General features: G+C 50.7%; 1 protein-coding gene and 1 long non-coding RNA gene across 3 annotated transcripts in view; one reads left to right on the top strand and one right to left on the bottom strand.

The window, feature by feature from the left end:
• KIAA1671 (uncharacterized protein KIAA1671 homolog) overlaps window positions 1-16,797 on the bottom strand; it is a 201,934-nt gene that overhangs the window by 59,801 nt on the left and 125,336 nt on the right.
• Window positions 8,984-13,679, top strand: LOC119866196. 2 transcript variants are annotated; one of them, XR_005379324.1, is made up of 2 exons: window positions 8,984-10,207; window positions 12,491-13,679. It is a non-coding gene; the product is annotated as an uncharacterized LOC119866196 (long non-coding RNA). The 2 variants fall into 2 exon arrangements; XR_005379325.1 differs by having other exon boundaries at window positions 8,984-10,643.

Genomic DNA, 16,797 nt, shown 5'->3' with positions numbered 1-16,797 from the left:
CCATTTCTAGAAATCAGGCTGCTGAGTGACAGGAATGTGGGCTGCTGGATAATTTCTGGCTTTGGCAGAAAGCAAATATTTGATGCAGAGCCTGACAACACAGGACTGGGAATTCAAGAGACTGTGAAAAGTATCTTCAAATGCTGGGGGATATGCCCCAGCACACCTCAACTCCCATGGCAGGTCACAGCTAGCACGACAATAAAGCACTGACTGTGTGCGGAGTACTATGCAGGGGACCCAACAAGCACGTCCTGTCATCCTCATAACACCTTTGTCAATAAACATGACTTGCTCCATTTTGTAGCCAAAGAAAAAATGCCTTATCAGAGATGAAAGACTGGCTCAAAATTACATCGGGAGTCAAAGGTTATTTTACCTAAAAGTCAGGCAATTCCAAAGTCCTACCAATGTCTTGACTTCTCTCACAGTCTGTTGGCTAAGGCCACCTGGTTATTTAGGCCTCGCAGAGACTTCAAGTCACATCTCTTGGTTCCCATGTTGGACTCTCACTATTCATACATCAGTGGTTTGCAATTGTGGGCAAATTTGCCCCCAACGGACATTTGGTAAAGTCTGGAGCACTGGTCAGAGGCGGAGGATGCTGCGCAACGTCCCACAATTCACAGGACAGCTCCCACCACAAAGAATGAGCCAGCCCCAAGGATCAATGTGGTCGTGATGTGAAACCCTGGTTTACATCATGGTGTCTCAGGAAAGGCACACCAGGTCCCTCTATCCATTGTCTTGATTGGGAGGGACAAGAAATGAGGCATCAGCAGACCTGGGCTGGAGTCCAGGTTGTAAACTGGGTGACCTTAGGCAAGTCTCATCCTCTCCCTGAGCCTCAGTTTTATCATCTGTAAAACAGGGCTGACAAAGATAACACCCGCTACATGGGGGTGCCGCGGGGGTGTGATAAGACAGTGGCTTTGTTCAGTGGCTGGCATGTAGGAAGTGCTCAAGATGTTACTCTGTAAAAGCCTTAATTTCCCCACCTGTGAAATGGGACAATAGTCTCTACCTTGGAGTGATGCTCGAGCTTTTTTCCTACAATGCTATTACACGGACGTCACATTTTCCCAGATGGCTTTGCTACAAGACCCTACCAGCCTGGAGAGGTAGCAACTGTACAGAGCTGCTAGACCAGCAGTGAACTTTGGGTGCACAAGAAATAAACATTTTGCGCTGCACTGCTGAGAGTTGGCTGTTCATTACCGCAGCATAACATGCCCTAACCTGACTAATATATCAAGATTATATGGAGTATAACAGTAGCTAATATTTATCACACTCTTTCTAGGTAATGGGCGCTGTGCTATGTGCTTTGCAAGGAAACAGAGGCTCACAGAAGTAAAATCACCTGTCTGAGGTCCCATAGCTAGTTAGTGGCAAAGCTGGGATTCAAACTCAAGCTCAGATCTGCCTGAAGGGAGAGCAAAGCTCTTAACTGGATTGACCTAATTCTACCTGCACCTTTTTTTTTTTCCTCAATCAGGAAAAAGTAGCCAAAGACAGCAAATCTATGTTTAAAAGCCAGAAGTAAAAATTGTTCACAAACGTTGCAATGTTTAACTCCTGGCAGTAACTTATGTTTTAGGATCCTCCTTTCTATAGAGTGGAGTGATCTGAAGTACTCCCCTGGCCTAGAAACTGATGCTGGAGAGAAGCCACTCTTGCATACCATGCTCCCAAATCGGTGTAGAGTTCACTGCTGGGTATGGCTCAGACTTTATGATGAATGTTTGATGAGTTAAATGTGGGTGATGAGCACTTAGGATCCAAGAAATGGATTCCATCCCATGCCAGGAGATTTACGCCAACTCCTAAAAGGGTGAATTGCTCAAAAAGCCTCTGGGACCCTAAACCCAGGCTGGCTGAGCAGCCTGTATTACGAGCAAGAACCACAGATGCAAGAAAAGCCTCCAGAGGGAACCCAAAAGCTTTCCTATTACAGACCTTAGGTCACTTGAGTTCTTCCTACTTCAATTTACTCATCTGTAAGAAGAAGGAGTAAGTAATACTCCCTAGCCACTCTCAGACTGTTGCTTGTGGTAGGTATAAAAGAGAAAAAACTGGTATTCATTATCTATCACTGCATAACAAATAGCCCCAAAATGTAGTGGCCTGAAATGATGACCATTTGCTATCTCTTGGTATAAAAGAGAAGAAACTGGTATTCATTATCTATCACTGCATAACAAATAGCCCCAAAATATAGTGGCCTGAAATGACAACCATTTGCTATCTCTTGGTATCTAGAAGTCAGGGATCTAAGAGGGGCTGAGCTGAGTGGTCCTGTCTCATGGTGTCTCATGAGGTTGGATTTGAGCTGTTGGCTAGAGATGCAGCCTCAACCCGCAAGCTAAAGGATCCACTTCCAAGCTCACAGATGTGGTTGATGGAACCTCCTTGCCACATGGGCCTCACTACAGGGCTGCCCAAGCATCCTCAAGGCATGGCAGCTGGCTTGTCTCGGAGCGCATGCTCCAGGAAAGGGAAAGATTACACAAGGTGGCAGCTGCAGGGTCTTTGCAACTTGACTTCAGAAGTGACGCTGTGACTTTGGCTAGATTGTATCAGTCATGAAAGCCCAGCCAGTCTGGCGGGCGAGGCAACTTCACCATGGTCATCACCATCAGGAGGCAACAATCCATGGGGGCCACTCTGAGGCTACCTCTGTGTGTTTGAATGTGTCTTGCCAACTATTAAGCATTAATCAAATAACAATGATGATGATGATGACGATCTCATCTACTGAGATCCTCCTAAGCGCCAAGCACCGAGCTGTATCCCATGTGGCATCACCTCAGTATAACCTCCACCATGGCCATGGAGTGAAGCAATATCATTGTCCCCATCAGACAGAAGGCAAGGCATAGAAATGAAGTAGGCTGCCCCAAGTCTCTTAGCAACTGAGAGGCAAAGCCAGGATTCAAACCAACAGCTGCGTGCTGGAGCTAGCCTGCCCTGGCTGCCCAGAGACAACCACGAAATGTTCAGGAGTCAGTTGTGAGCTGGCTGGTTAACAGAGCCATTAAATTAAATAAACGCACAATTAGGGGGCCCTGGGTCACTCAGGTGGTGAAGCATCTCCCTTCAGCTCAGGTTGTGATCCCAAGGTCTCAGGATCGAGTCCCACATCAGACTCCCGGCTCAGCAGGGGGCCTGCTTCTCCCTTTCCCTCTGCCCCTCTTTCATTCTGGCTCTTTCTCAAGTAAATAAATTTAAAAATCTTTTTAAAAATTAATTAAATGAACACACAATGGAACAAATCCCATCAAAAGCAAGAGTAACAGATGTTAAAATCTTATCATTCCCTAATTACCACCTTTTACTATCACCTATGGCCCGGAGGTCACTGATGTATATATGGAGTCTACATAGTGCAAGCCTGGCATGGTGCACTGAACATCCTTTCCCAGCTCTGTGTGTGCTGACGGCTAGTTGGTAGCTTGCAACTGGCCGTGGTGGGAGTATTTACACCATGGGGATAGGCAGATGCTCCAAATCAGGGCTTTCCCCACAACAAAGACCCAGGTGTAAAGCATCTACCAGCCAACCACTATAACTAACTCCAGATGTCACTTCCTCTCCTAAGAAATTATCTTTTTTCAAAAGGATTTTATTTATTTATTTGACAGAGAATGAGATTGAGAGAGCACAAGCAGGCAGAGTGGCAGGCAGAGGGAGAGGGAGAAGCAGGCTCCCCAATGAGGAGGGAGCCTGATGTGGGGCTTGATCCCAGGACCTCAGGATCATGACCTGAGCTGAAGGCAGATACTTAACCAACTGAGCCACCCAGGTGCCCTCCTGAGGACTTATCTTTTTGACTCCTTGCTAAAGTCACCATTCTTCATGAAACCCCAAAATGTAACATTCCCTGTGATACGTATCAATCCAGATTTCCTTCCTGAAATGTTTGACTTCCTGATGAGGAAGTGAGGGGTGTTTGTCTGAACAAAACATCTGATATTTGAAAATGCTTAAAGAGAAAGAAAGGGAGAGTCACAGAGGGGGCCCCCGGGGCACAGAGACAGAAAGGGGCGTGTTTCAACCTCAGGGATGGCTCAGAAATCTGGACAACTGAGTGCAAACCAGACCCACCTCTGCAGTCACTCCTGATAGCCAAAAATGGGAAACGACCCACGAGTCCAACCAGAGGGGTTAATAAATCAGCATGCTGCATGGCCATGACAACGTTTTCTTTTTGTTTTTTCCTAAAGATAAATAAAACTGCTACATTTTTGAAAGGTCAGAAAGACAAGGAAGGTTGGCAATTTGGTTTGAGGGAGAGAAGAAAAAAGACAGGAAGGAAATGCATTTGAATGCCAAAAGTGGTTCTCACTGATGTTAGAATAATGGGTGGATTTTGTTTTCACTCAGTTTTTCTGTACTTTCCAAATAGGAGATGAGCACACCCCACTTTCTTAGTTGGGGGGAGGGTAGCGGAGATCAACATGACTTCACACAGGCAGAGCCTCGTGGAGCAGCCAAGCCCTTTGTCCTGTCCTGCGTATCTCTCCAGGTCTCTCCCAGAGGCCCCAGGTCTGGGCCCAGCCTTTGGACCCAGATGGATCCATGAAGGGGCCATTGTTCTCAGGGTGACATCATTCTATTGCCTGGAGGGTGAAAAGGAGCCCTGAGACTGGGTGCGGCCAGCCCAAGAGAAAGCGGCCAGGCCACTTCGCGCTGGCCTCTGGGGCTGCAGTGAGGTCTAACCCACCAGCTGCATGCCCTAAGGGGCAGCCTGAGAGCAGGGCACCTGACAGGGTTCTTGACATGCCCTGGCAGGCAGCACTTGGCATTGGCATTGGCAGTGGGAGATGGAGGAAGGGGTCACGGCAACTGGACCCTACTTCCCTAAAGGCCAGTCTAATAACAACCTGTATCTGGCACACAGTAGGTGCTCAGTAAGTGGTAGCTGCAGAGGTGAAGAAAGCCAGAGGAGTGCTCCAGGCAGAGGGCACCAGGAGGGCAAAGGCCCTGGGGTCCTGGAAAGAACCCCAGACCTCCCTGGGCAGGACTCCTGGTGTCTACTCCCAGAAGGTGTGTAGCCGGCCTCAGTTTACCTATCTCCATTATGGCGATGGTGCTGCAAGGTGAACACAAAAATAAAGGAGAGGATTTCAGGAAAGCAGACACAACATCAGCTCCTATACCAAGGTGAACCAGGCCAGCTCAAGACCCCAGCCCCTCACAGGCCTTGCCTTCTAGTGGAGCACACAGAACAGAATGTGACTTTGCTTGGAAAAAAAGATCTTTCCAGATATAATTAAGTTAAAGATATCAAGATGAGCCCCTGGATTATTTGGGGGACCCTAAAGTCAATGACAGGTGTCCTTATAATAGAGGAAAAGGTCACGTGAAGACAGAGGCAGGGATTGGAGTGACACAGCCACAGGCCGAGGAATGCTTGGAGCCCCGAGAAGCTGTGAGAGGCAGGAGGGGTCCTCCCACCGAGCCTAGGCAGGAGGTGTGGCTTGATCCCACCTGGACTGGGGGCTTCTGGCCTCCAGGACTTTGCGAGAGGATTCCCACTGTTTATAGCCACCAGGTTTGTGGTCACTTATTTCAACAGCCTGAAGACACTAATACAAAGGAAACACTGATGAAATCGGAGCTTCTGAAGACGAGAGCCACGAACATCCCTTTCCTTTCAAAATCTCTGCCACTTGCTAAAAAAGGGTGTGCGTCTGTGTGTGTGTGTGTGTGTGTGTGTGTGTGTGTAGAGTGGGGAGATGCATGCAGGGCCCTGTTGAATATTTTAAGCATCCACTTCACTCCATAATTGACACAGAACCAAATACTCCCACTCAGCCTCTGGCTGGAGGACTGAACATGCAGCCAGACACCAGTGCTCACACCATGGATCCCCAGGGCAGGGCACAGCTGAGGGCCCCTCAAGGCAGACCCACGTTGCAGCACTGGAGTCCCAGCCTCACCCGCCTACTCCAGCTGTGTGACCCCAGGCCAGTGACTTGACCTCTCTGTGCTTCGGATTTCTCATCCATGAAATACGGGGTTATCCCACCATTTCCCTCAGGGACACGAGTTTCTGGCAAGTAGCAGGTGCATGATGGATGTCAGATCCTTGCCCTTCTCCCCCTGCCTCTGGTGATGGGGGACATACTCCAGGGACGGTGACAGTCCTACCCAAACCAAATTATATACTGACCAGTTCTCAACTGGGGAAGGGGGGTAGTTTTGCCCACAGGGGACACTGGGCAGTGTCCGCTGGGTTGTCCTGACTGGGAGAGTGCTGCTGGCACCTCCTGGGGTCAGGCCAGGGAGGATCCTACAATACATGGGACACCAGCGTCGTGCCCGCCAAAGAATGATCTGGCCCAAGACACCCGTGGTGGCGAGATTGAGAAACTCCGATAAATGGCAGTAGTTTGATGTTACGGACAGGTCTCTGTTATCTCAAGATCGTTTCCTCGCTTCCAGCACATGGATTATGTAGTCATGTGCTGACGTGTTTTACTTTCTGCCCCCTGGAAAGTACCTTTAAGGAGGCAGGAGTTGTGCCTGCCTCTTCACAGCCACCTCCCCAGCGCCAGCACCCTGGGACACGCTCGATCAATGCACATGGACCGAAACACAAGGGAATGAACATACACAAGTAATAACACACCTTGCGTTTAGTGCAGCACCTGGCACATGGGAAATGCTCACGGAAGGCCGGGCAGACTCTTATTCTCTTTCCTAAGGCGGCCACTCTGACCGGCTGGGCAGGTGGAACTTAGATCCCCAGAGTGTGTCCCACCCCAGCGCCCAGAGTGACCTGAGATGCACGCCTGTCTGCCAGGTGCTTAAGAGGTGCCAGGGTTCACCAGACACATTCCAGGTGAAAGCCCATTTTACAGATGAGGACGCGGAAGCTAAAAGAGGTGATTTAATGTGCCCAGGTCACTTGGCTAGCACATGGAGGACCTGAGACCTGATCTCAAGCCTGTCCCATTCCTGGGCCCTCTGGGTAGCAGTCCATGACCCTGGACACCCACCACTTCCCGCTTTTATTCCAGTCTCCGTCTCTGCGGCACTGCCATTGTTCCTGGGTTCTGGAATTTTCTGCCTGGACTCTACTTGGAGTCCATCTAGTCTGCTGGGCTTCGTTCTCAGGCTCACTGGGCTGCAGCACAAACGTGCCTCTTCCTGCCTTTGTCGCTCAGAGACAATGCATTTGTTTTTCCCTCTTTCCCCCTTTTATTCCTTGGACGGAGAGGCAAGCCATTAGCAAATTATTTCGTGGTTGGCTTTAGAAAACATTTCAGGGCACGCCTTTGAGGGTTACTTTATGCCTCTGGTAGATTCTTCTTTAGTACTCTGAGTAAATACGAGCCTGAGGCAGGACTTGGAACAGAACGGACTTTTTTAGATAAATCACGTACAAGTTCAAGTTATAAAGACCAAATCCCGCTCCCCTCCCCACCCCCGTAACGGATGCGCCCCTGGTCCCCAAACTCTTAAGTAACTGTGGCTTTACACAGTTTCCTCCTATAAAACAAATATTTAAGTGAGGCCCCCAAGTAAAAAGGGCGTGTGCAGATTTTCCAGTTCACTGGGGATCTCTGAAGAAACGGCCGGAGAGAAAAGGTCTGGTTGTTGCAACGGCAGACTTTGAAGGCACACGTACCACACGCTAGGCACGGCTGCACGTGTCCCACATTTCCAGGCATGTCTGTGCCCGTATACAAAGAATAATGGGGAATGGAAACGTGCAGTGACCATAATCCCCATTCTGCAGATGAGGAAGCTGAGACTTCCTTTATCCCGCCGAGTCAGAACATCATGATATCCAACAGGGAGAAGGCATTTTTTTAAAGATTTTATTTATTTATTCATGAGAGACACACAGAGAGGCAGAGACACAGGCAGAGGGAGAAGCTCTGATCGAGCCTGATGCGGGACTCGATCCCAGGACCCGGGATCACAACCCGAGCCAAAGGCAGATGCTCAACCACTGAGCCACCCAGGAGTCCCAGGGAGAAGGCATTTGTACAAGTGCACGCATACTCTGTAGCCAGCACTGCTCCCGGCGCCTGTTTCAACCTCCACACGATGCCTTGGCTCACCCCATTTCACAGAAGAGGCAACTGAGGCCTCATCACGGGTCAAAAATCCCTCAACCAGGACATAGCAGAGTCTGATTCAAGCCCTCAACCCTGATTGATGCCAGCTGGTGCTCACTGCTCAGTAGATGCCAAATGCTAAGTGGGCAGGAACCTGAAGCCCAGACTTATTCAGCGCACACTTATGCTGCTACAGGCGCTGTGACGCGATAGTGAGCAGAGGAGGCAAGGCCCCTGCACAGTCTAACGTCATTCATTCCTTCACCACGCTGGGGAGGCAGGCCACACGGCGGCTGACACATTACACAGGGCGACAAGGCTTGGCGGATGGGAGCCAGTGCCCAGGGCCAGCTGAGGGCCAGAGAGCTGAACGTTACCAAACCCCATGCCCTTAACTGCACTGACAGAGGGGACGAGAGAGAGATGCTCATAGAGACAGAGATAAAGAGGCGAGAGACATGCACAGAGACAGAGACAGATATAGAGACAGAGACAGAAAGAATGAATCAGAAGCTTTCTCTCCCTGGCCCAACAAACCCCTTCCGGAGGTTGGGTTGGAGGAACTGTCTTATAAATTCAGGCCCCACTGATTTTTCCAGGCTATAAAGCAGCACAGACCCTCCAGAGAACATGTCACATTACTGAGACCCTGTGTGTTTGCATCTGACTGGTCTGCTTGCTGTGTGACCCTGGGAGAGTCACACACCACTCCGGGGATGCTGAGGCCCTGCACCTGTCAGGGCAGCTGTGAGCTTCCAGTGACTGCAAGAATGCAGAGGGCCGGCTCGAGCCTGGTGTACCCCATGGCTCTGTCCCTCAATGCTGCGTCCCACAATGACTATCAGTGCGTATCACCATCCTGGACCCAGAGAAGGAGCTGGCCTGACACTGTCAGTGGGGGGAGGCTCCTATGTGAAAGCACCAAGCCCTCTCTTTGAGTTCAATCCTGGTCAATGAGGTGGGCTTCCCTGAAGTTATCGGGGAGGCCTGGAGACAAAAAAGGAGGAGCTTAGCTGGAAAGAGCCTGGAGGAAGGGGTGGCTCAAAGCCTGGGATCCTGGCCCTGGTTTTGCCATTCACTCACTGTGCTTCCCCAGGAAGGTGTCTTTCCCTCTCTGGGCCCAGTCCCACCTCTCTAAATCATCAGTGAGTTCCTTGAGATGGATTCAATACCATCCCCTAGCAGGATGCAAGCTGAATTTTTAATTATTAGACTAAATATTAATTCCACCCCGGTCTCCTAAATCTCATCGAGCTTGCCCAAGTGAGAGACAACAGAGCCCCAGGACCCACACCAAGCTCCAGGTTCACAGGCCAGCAGGCGAACTCACCCACCACCTTGGGTCTCCTTGGATAACCAGAGACAACTTTGCAATTTCGCTTGACTGACAAGATAACAAAAGCCACAACTCAACGTGCAGATGACATGGACACTTGGCCATCCTGGGAGGGTCCGAGGAGATGAAGCAGGTGCCAACTAATCCTCTCTAAAAATAGGGGAGCACAAGCATTTGTGTCTGGGGCCAGAGTGTCAGCATTTCCAGATAAATCAACTGGCCTGGCAAGCCGGGCTTACGTGCCGGCCCCATCCTCACAGACGTGGAATATACTTCCTGACCGCTTCGGGAGATACAGTAACTCCACCATCAGGGGAATCACCACCACCGATGCCTCTTTCCCAGGCACAGGGATCAGGAAACGGCCAGCTTGATTGACAATGATTCTGGAAGAGGCAACTTCCCTGGTTGGATCTATGGGGGAGCCCCCCCCCGCCCCCGCTACGGGGCAGCATTAAAGGGGAGGAGTTTTTACTGTTGCTTTTAATATTAAAAAAAAAAAAAAACGCAATAAGCTTACAAGGTCTGGTGGCTCCGAGTCCGTCTGCCTTTTCCTTAGGGAAGAAAATCTCTGTTGGCTGCGGGCAGAGAAGCGGCGGAAAGATTCCCGACTCCGGGAGGCGAGGTGTCGGAAGGAGGAGGTGCGCTTGAAGGGGGTCCGGCTGGCGGGCTCCCCACTTGTCCGCTCGTGGCCCACTGTGGTGGTCACTAAGTTGAGGGCCTCCTGGAAGGATCTCCTCACAGTGCCCATCCACTGGGTCATGTGGGTTTGGGCCACTGTGAGTTTGTCTCCCAGGTAATCCATGGGGCCGGAGGAGGGGAGGAAGGACGTGAGCGAGGGACAAAGCAATTGCAGCGCCAGGGTCTTCTCCCTCTTTCTACTTTCTGCTTCTGCAAGTTCTGGGCTTGCTTGGAGAGAAAGCAGCCCTCTTCAGCCAAAGCAGGAGTAAAGAACCATCGCGGAGCTGGCGGCCGGCCGCACCTGCGGGTCTCGCTGAGGATCCGGAGGCAGGTCAGGGTCGGGCTGGAAGTCCACCCACCCGAGTTGTAAAGTCAACACGCTGGGCGGTCCCAGCTCCAGCCCTGGCGGCGCTCGCAGGCTGCATCGGCTGTGACCGGGAGCCTTGGGGAAATCTAGCAGCACTCACTCCAGGGTGTGACAGTTCCAGCGAGGTGGGGGAGGAAGAGGCGGTGGCCCTGGGCACCCCGGTGCGGTGCTCACCGTCCCTCAGGTAGGCGGCCCCGCCCGGGCGCACACGGGAAGGACCCGGAGGGCAGGCTGCTACCTGCCGCTGCCCCCAGCCGGACCCGGCTCACCTGACCCATGCCATGCAGGGTTTCCCTCCTGGGGACAGAGATTCTAAACCTGTCGGCCGGCAGGCAGCTAGCTCACTTCCGGAGGCAGCCACCAGGGCCCCCGGGTCCCCTGGCTCGGCAGCCCAGGATGACATCAGTCCCCGTCTTAGCGAGGGGCTTTGCTGCCCAGGAATGCAGGAGGGGCCTCGGAGAGGCGGCCGCCCAGGGAGCTGACGTCCGCCCCCATTTTTTTCTCCCCCAAGTCCCAACTCGCTCACCGGTCCCTCGGGGCTGACGGCGACTTCACGTGCCAACAGCCTACCCGCCCGGTGCCCTCACCGCGGGCTGCACGTGCGTGCGCGCCCGTCGGGGATCTGGGAGCCCTGGGAAGGTTGGGACAGTTGGGAAACTGCCTCTAGGGTGACAAGCAGCATCTCGGGACCTCCTCGGCATCTCGGCTGTCAGTCTGTCTCCCTCTGGTGGCCTGTTTCTCCATCAGGTTTTCGGTTCCCTCCCCATGTCTCAATTACCACTTGTTTGTCTCTCAGCTTGTCTGTCTGTCTCTTTCTCTCTCTCTCTCCCTCCCTCCCTGGAAATCAACACCCAGCCAGGTGAACAGCCCCGAGGTCCCCCAAGGAAGGAACGGGCTGGGCCGTACTTGAGTGCGGGCGGGGTTGCCATGGCAACCCCGGGGCACAGCATCTGCCCCATCCTGGGCGGGGGGCTGGGCACAGGGAGCAATGGGAATGATTCATGGTTTATGCTGGGTCACATGAGCTCCTGGGTTTTAACCCTTGTGGAGCTAGACTATTCGGCACAGGGCGGGGGTTGGGGGGACAGGCGAGACAGCAGCCTCTGAGACAGGATGGGGTACTTGTCGGGCAGGGTCAGCAGCAGCTGGGCAGCAGAGGGGAGGCACACTTGTTGAAGGGGCCTTCTCCCCCCAGCAGGGATCCACGCCCCTGTTCTACCGCTGAGGAAATGCAGGTTCAGAGATCTAGATTCACTTGCCTCGGGTCACACAGCAAAGATACCACCCGGGCATGGATGGAGGCCGTTTTCTGGGTCTGACAGGGCACCTGGCCCAGAGCTGGAGTTCAGTAAATATTTATTGTTCAAAAGCTGAGTCCAAGACTGAAACCGTGATAGGCCTGACTGCATCCCAAATGCCTTCCCTCACCCACGTTACCTCAGTTTTGAACAAATATTTGCTCCCTAGTTGCTGATCAAAAGGCCTTGCTTGAGAAGGTTTTCCAGGAAGGCATTTCTGACAATGCGGCTGACCCAGATCTCTTTCTACTATAGATTTCCAGTCCTTGTGGCTGTTCATTCATTCGTTCACTCATTCACTCATTCACTTCAACATTCAGAGAGTGCCTACTATGGGCCAGGCTTTGGGTACAGAGACTAAGAATGGGGCCCTGCCACTGAGGGCTCACAGTCCGGCAGGCAGCTATGACGGTGGCTAATATTCACTGAGAGCAAAGCTGAGTCCCCAACGCCATTATAAGTGTTCATGGGAGTCAACTCATGAATATTCGTGTAAACCCATCTGACGGAGGAGGAAGCTGAGGCTCAGAAAGGTAAAATCACCTGCCAAGGTCATTCAGTGTGGTAGGAGCACCAAGATGGCCCCAATCCTCCTTGTCCCTGCTATTCGCACCGTGCTCTGGTCCCCTCAGAGTTGGGTCTCAGGGTCCAAGAAAATAAGGCAGGTATGACATGGTGTGATTTTCAAAGCTAGGTCATAAAAAGTATCACCGTTTCCACTTTGCTTTCTTAGAAGGTGCCAGCGGCAGCCAGCCACCGTGTTGTGAGGATGCACAAGCAGTCATATGGAGAGAACCACGTGGAGGGGATGCAAAACCCCCACCTACAGCCCGCACCAACTTGCCAGCAATGCGAGCAAACCACTTTGGAAGTAGATTCCACATTCCCTGTAAACCGTCAGAGGGCTGCAGCCTTTGACTACGCTTTAGTGAAGGTCCCTGAGCCGGAGCCACCCCACTCCACTGCTCCCAAATTCCTGTCTCACAGAAATCACAGTAGATACAAATGCCCAGAGGCAGGGCAGTGTCTGGCTCATCAGGAAACCAAGGTTTGGTGCAGAATGAGAGGGGAAAGGAGAGGCTGATGAGGGGTTTTTGCAGCAGCCTGCAGGTCCTATACATTAGGAAGCATTATCCCATCATGGAGACGAGGAAACATGCATTGGGCACCAGATTCTACCTCCATGCGTGTCTGTGGCCCCGCCCACCACCCACTGGACTCTCCAGGGTCCCAAGACTTCTGGTCCCCAAAGTTCATCCATTTCCTCACGTGGATTGACCATGGCCAGCCTCCTGCAGCAGGCAGGCCACTTCATGGCTCTGCTCCCTCACCCAGCAGATGAAGAACTCCAAGGGTGGGGGCAGACATGAGAAACAGTTGAGCCCTCCCTACCTCACTCCAGGAAAGCCACACCAGAAATACATAAAGAGTTGGGAAGGGACACAGCTTTTTAACAGACCATCTGGACACAGAGGTGGGGGATCTGGGAAACTTCAGGAGGCAATAATGCTAAATCAAAGCAGTACACAAATCACCTAAAAATGAGAATACCCAGTGCTGCCGAGGTTGTGATGAACAGGACACTTTTACCCACAGTGGACGGAAATGGAAATTGGTATATAATTCTGAAGGGAACTTAATGCCCAAGATCAAAGTCTTAAAAACAATGACCTGCCAGGTAGTGACCTACATGCAGAAACATGCTGATGTCTATAACTTACTTTGATATGGAGCAAAAAATAAAAAACAAAGATGTACTAAGGAATGGATGGATGGATAGATTTTTATAAAGTAAATTTAGCAAAATGTCAGCAATTATAGAATGTAGCTGGTGATTATGTGTGAATCCCTTGTAAAATTTTTCTGAATGTTTGAAAATTATGATAAAAAGATTCGGGTAGGAGGATGTGCCTGCCTTCTGACCCTGTAGTTCACGATCCAATTCTATGCCCAGAAACCTGTCTTTGGGAACGAGAAGGATCTATAAGAACATTGTGCTACAAGGATTTTTATCACAGTCATATTTGAGGCTTATATTTGTGAAAAATTAGTAGGAGTCTAAGTAGGAGCCCAAAAAGGGACTTTGTTCAGTGCTATGCTGAGCCACACTGATGTGAGGGCAAGAAAGGAAAAAATTCAGTAATACTGATCCTGTCTTTATTTGTAATGTTAATGGTTTGCTCATCATAGATTTTTACGTTAATTTTTACTTTTTAAAAATACCACATGGGGCTCCTGGGTGGCTCAGTGGTTGAGCATCTGCCTTTGGCTCAGGGCGTGATCCTGGGGTCCTGAGATCAAGTTCCGCATCAGGCTCCCCATAGGGAGCCTGCTTCTTCCTCTGTCTATGTCTCTGCCTCTCTATGTCTCTCATGAATAAATAAAATTTTTCACACAGCAGGAGGTGCTCGGATGGTTCAGTCGGTTACACATACAACTCTTGATTTTGGCTTAGGTCATGATCTTGGGGTAGTGGGATCAAGCCCTGAGCTGCGCTCTGCACTCTGTGTGAAGTCTGCTTCTCTCTCTCCCTCTGCTCTTTCCCTGCTTTCTCTCTCTCTCTCTCTCTCAAAAAAATAAATAAAAAATCTTTTTAAAAACCCCATATTAAAACATTATTTACCTTGATTACTGATTTTTTGGGGGTGCCTCTTTAAATTTTGCACTATAGGCATAAATTTTACACTACAGGTCCCAGCCCTGGATTTGCTAAAACAATACAGTATCACAGTGAACTGGGGACCTGCCTCTAGCTCTTATCAGCTGTGTGACGCTGAGTAAGTTACTTAACCTCTCTGATTTTCAGAGATGAAGTCATGAAACTCATCACTGCTGTTGACCCCGCTGGTACCACTTCCTGTGTGCTGGGCATTGTGTTACCTCATTGCATTACATCATCTGCTCCCCCCAGCAATGATATAGTTTGTACCATGACTGTTACCACCATTGTATAGATGGAAAAACTGAAGCACAGGAAGTTCAGTGACCAGCCCAAGGGCACACGGCTATTAAGTGGTGGACTTTGCTACCCCCAGCCTCACACCTTTGACTAAGTAGAGGATGTCCAATCAGTCTAGATGAAGGATAGGCATCCAGACAAACAGAGGAAAGCAAGTAGCAGGCAGGACTCCACAGTTCTACCTCCTTCCAGAAGGGAAGGGTGGTAAGGAAGTGAGCTGAACAGCCAGATTGCCTGCCTGCTCCCTCTTCACTCCCTTTAGGTACAGTGTGGTCTGAAAGTGTGACTATAAAAAGCGTCGCTCCCTGAAAACTAGGACAGCACAAGCACTTTCCCCCCAGAGGGCTCTTTCTGCAAACTCTTCTATTCTCTCCAGGAAACTCCTGGGACATTGCTGGGCATCAAAAAGGAAAGAAAGCCATCTCCTTACATAAGTAATCCCCAAAATGCTGCAGATGCTGCTAAGATCCAGAAAATGAATGGGACTTTGATTCACAGTGTGAGGTGGGACCCAGAGATCACCAGTTCCAGACAAGCACGTGCAGATCCCAGAATGAGAATGTCAGTCACTCATTCATTCAACAAACACTCCCTGTGACATTGTGACATTGTGTGTGAGCTCTGTGGGGGCCCAGACGAGGACTGATAGTCCCTGGGGAGCTCAGGGTAGCTTCCTCTTCTCAGTCATTAAGGGAGTGGGAGGGTATTCCAATGGACCTCCTCAGAGTTAAAGCTCCATTTTCTCCCAAGAATCTGATACAAACATGCACACTCTGGAGAATTTCTCAGGTAGAAGAAAAGGCCAGAAAAGAAATGAACAATTGCAACACAAGTACCAAGCGCTGTGATGGCCAAGTGAGTAACATGCTGTGGGACTATTAGAGGGCTCCCAGACCAAACCCAGAAAGTGGAGTGTTGAGAAAACAAGAGCAAAGAGAAAATGATCATATACAAGGATCTACAATTGGAAGAGGGGTATCTACGTGGGGTTCTGAAGGATGAATAGGAGTCTACCTAGAAGGGCGAAATGCAGACCCACATATGCAAAGGCCAGGGAGTGTGACCATATTCAGTCTTGCTCTTGCACTTGCTGTAGCCCTGCCTAAAGCTGTCTTCTCTATCCTTCGATCTCCACCCACCTCCAGACCAGCTTCAGCAACTTCTGCCTTTTCCATAGCAGCCCTAGGAAGTCTTGCTTACATGGCCCTCTTCACAGCCTGCTTCCCCAAACACGGCACATACCTGGCCTAGGAGTACGCTAACGTCACACTGCTGTGGGCAGTGATGCAGCAGAAATTGCAGCAACCATTAGTTGAGGATTTGCTATGTGCCGGGAACGAGTTACCCACACATCTCATGTAACTCCCACAACTACCTTATAGGGTGTGTAGTGATATTAATTGTTCCCATTTTGCAAAGAAGGACAGTGAGATTTAAAGAGCTGAAGGGACTTGCTCAAGATCACTGAACTGGCAAGTGGGGCTCTGGAACCTGAACCCAGGCATGTCTGATTCTAAAGCCCTCCCTAGCATGGAAGATAGTCTCTACCCATACCTCTAGGACCCCTTAAAATGTCCAATTCTTCCCCCAGCCCCGTGGCATGAGGGTGGTGACTATGCCACATGCTTCTCTGGGTTGTCGCCTCACCTCCTGGGGTCAAGAAACATGTGCAGAAGGACTGGTCTGCTTGTATATCAACCAGTTTCCTTTCTCACCAACCGGTTTGCAGAATAATTCCCGGGACCACGTGTGGGAAGGGGTGACCCGAGGACCCAGTTTAAAATCTGTTCTGTCTCGCCTTCAGATGAAGCAACGCTGTCAGAGAGGCAGCCGATGGCTCGGGGTCTCCCTCCAAGGCTGAGCTCCTTCAGCTCAGAGTCATGGCTTCCTTATGGCAAAGAGAAGGTCATAAAGCCTGCCCATTCCAAAGGCTGTGGCAACAAACTGAGATCATCCTTGCCCAGAGCAGAGAAGACAATGGCAGCCACAAGGGGGGGTATTTATTCTATTAGAGTTGACATCATCCCATCATCCAGGTGAAGCAGGGGCTCATAGAGGGTTGGAACTGGAATGGCCAGCAG

This window comes from Canis lupus, chromosome 26 (genome assembly GCF_011100685.1).
Source record: "Canis lupus familiaris isolate Mischka breed German Shepherd chromosome 26, alternate assembly UU_Cfam_GSD_1.0, whole genome shotgun sequence".
Classification (NCBI taxonomy): Eukaryota; Metazoa; Chordata; class Mammalia; order Carnivora; family Canidae; genus Canis; species Canis lupus.
The sequence above is the reverse complement of the archived record's forward strand: the minus strand, read 5'-3'. Positions and strand labels throughout refer to the sequence as shown.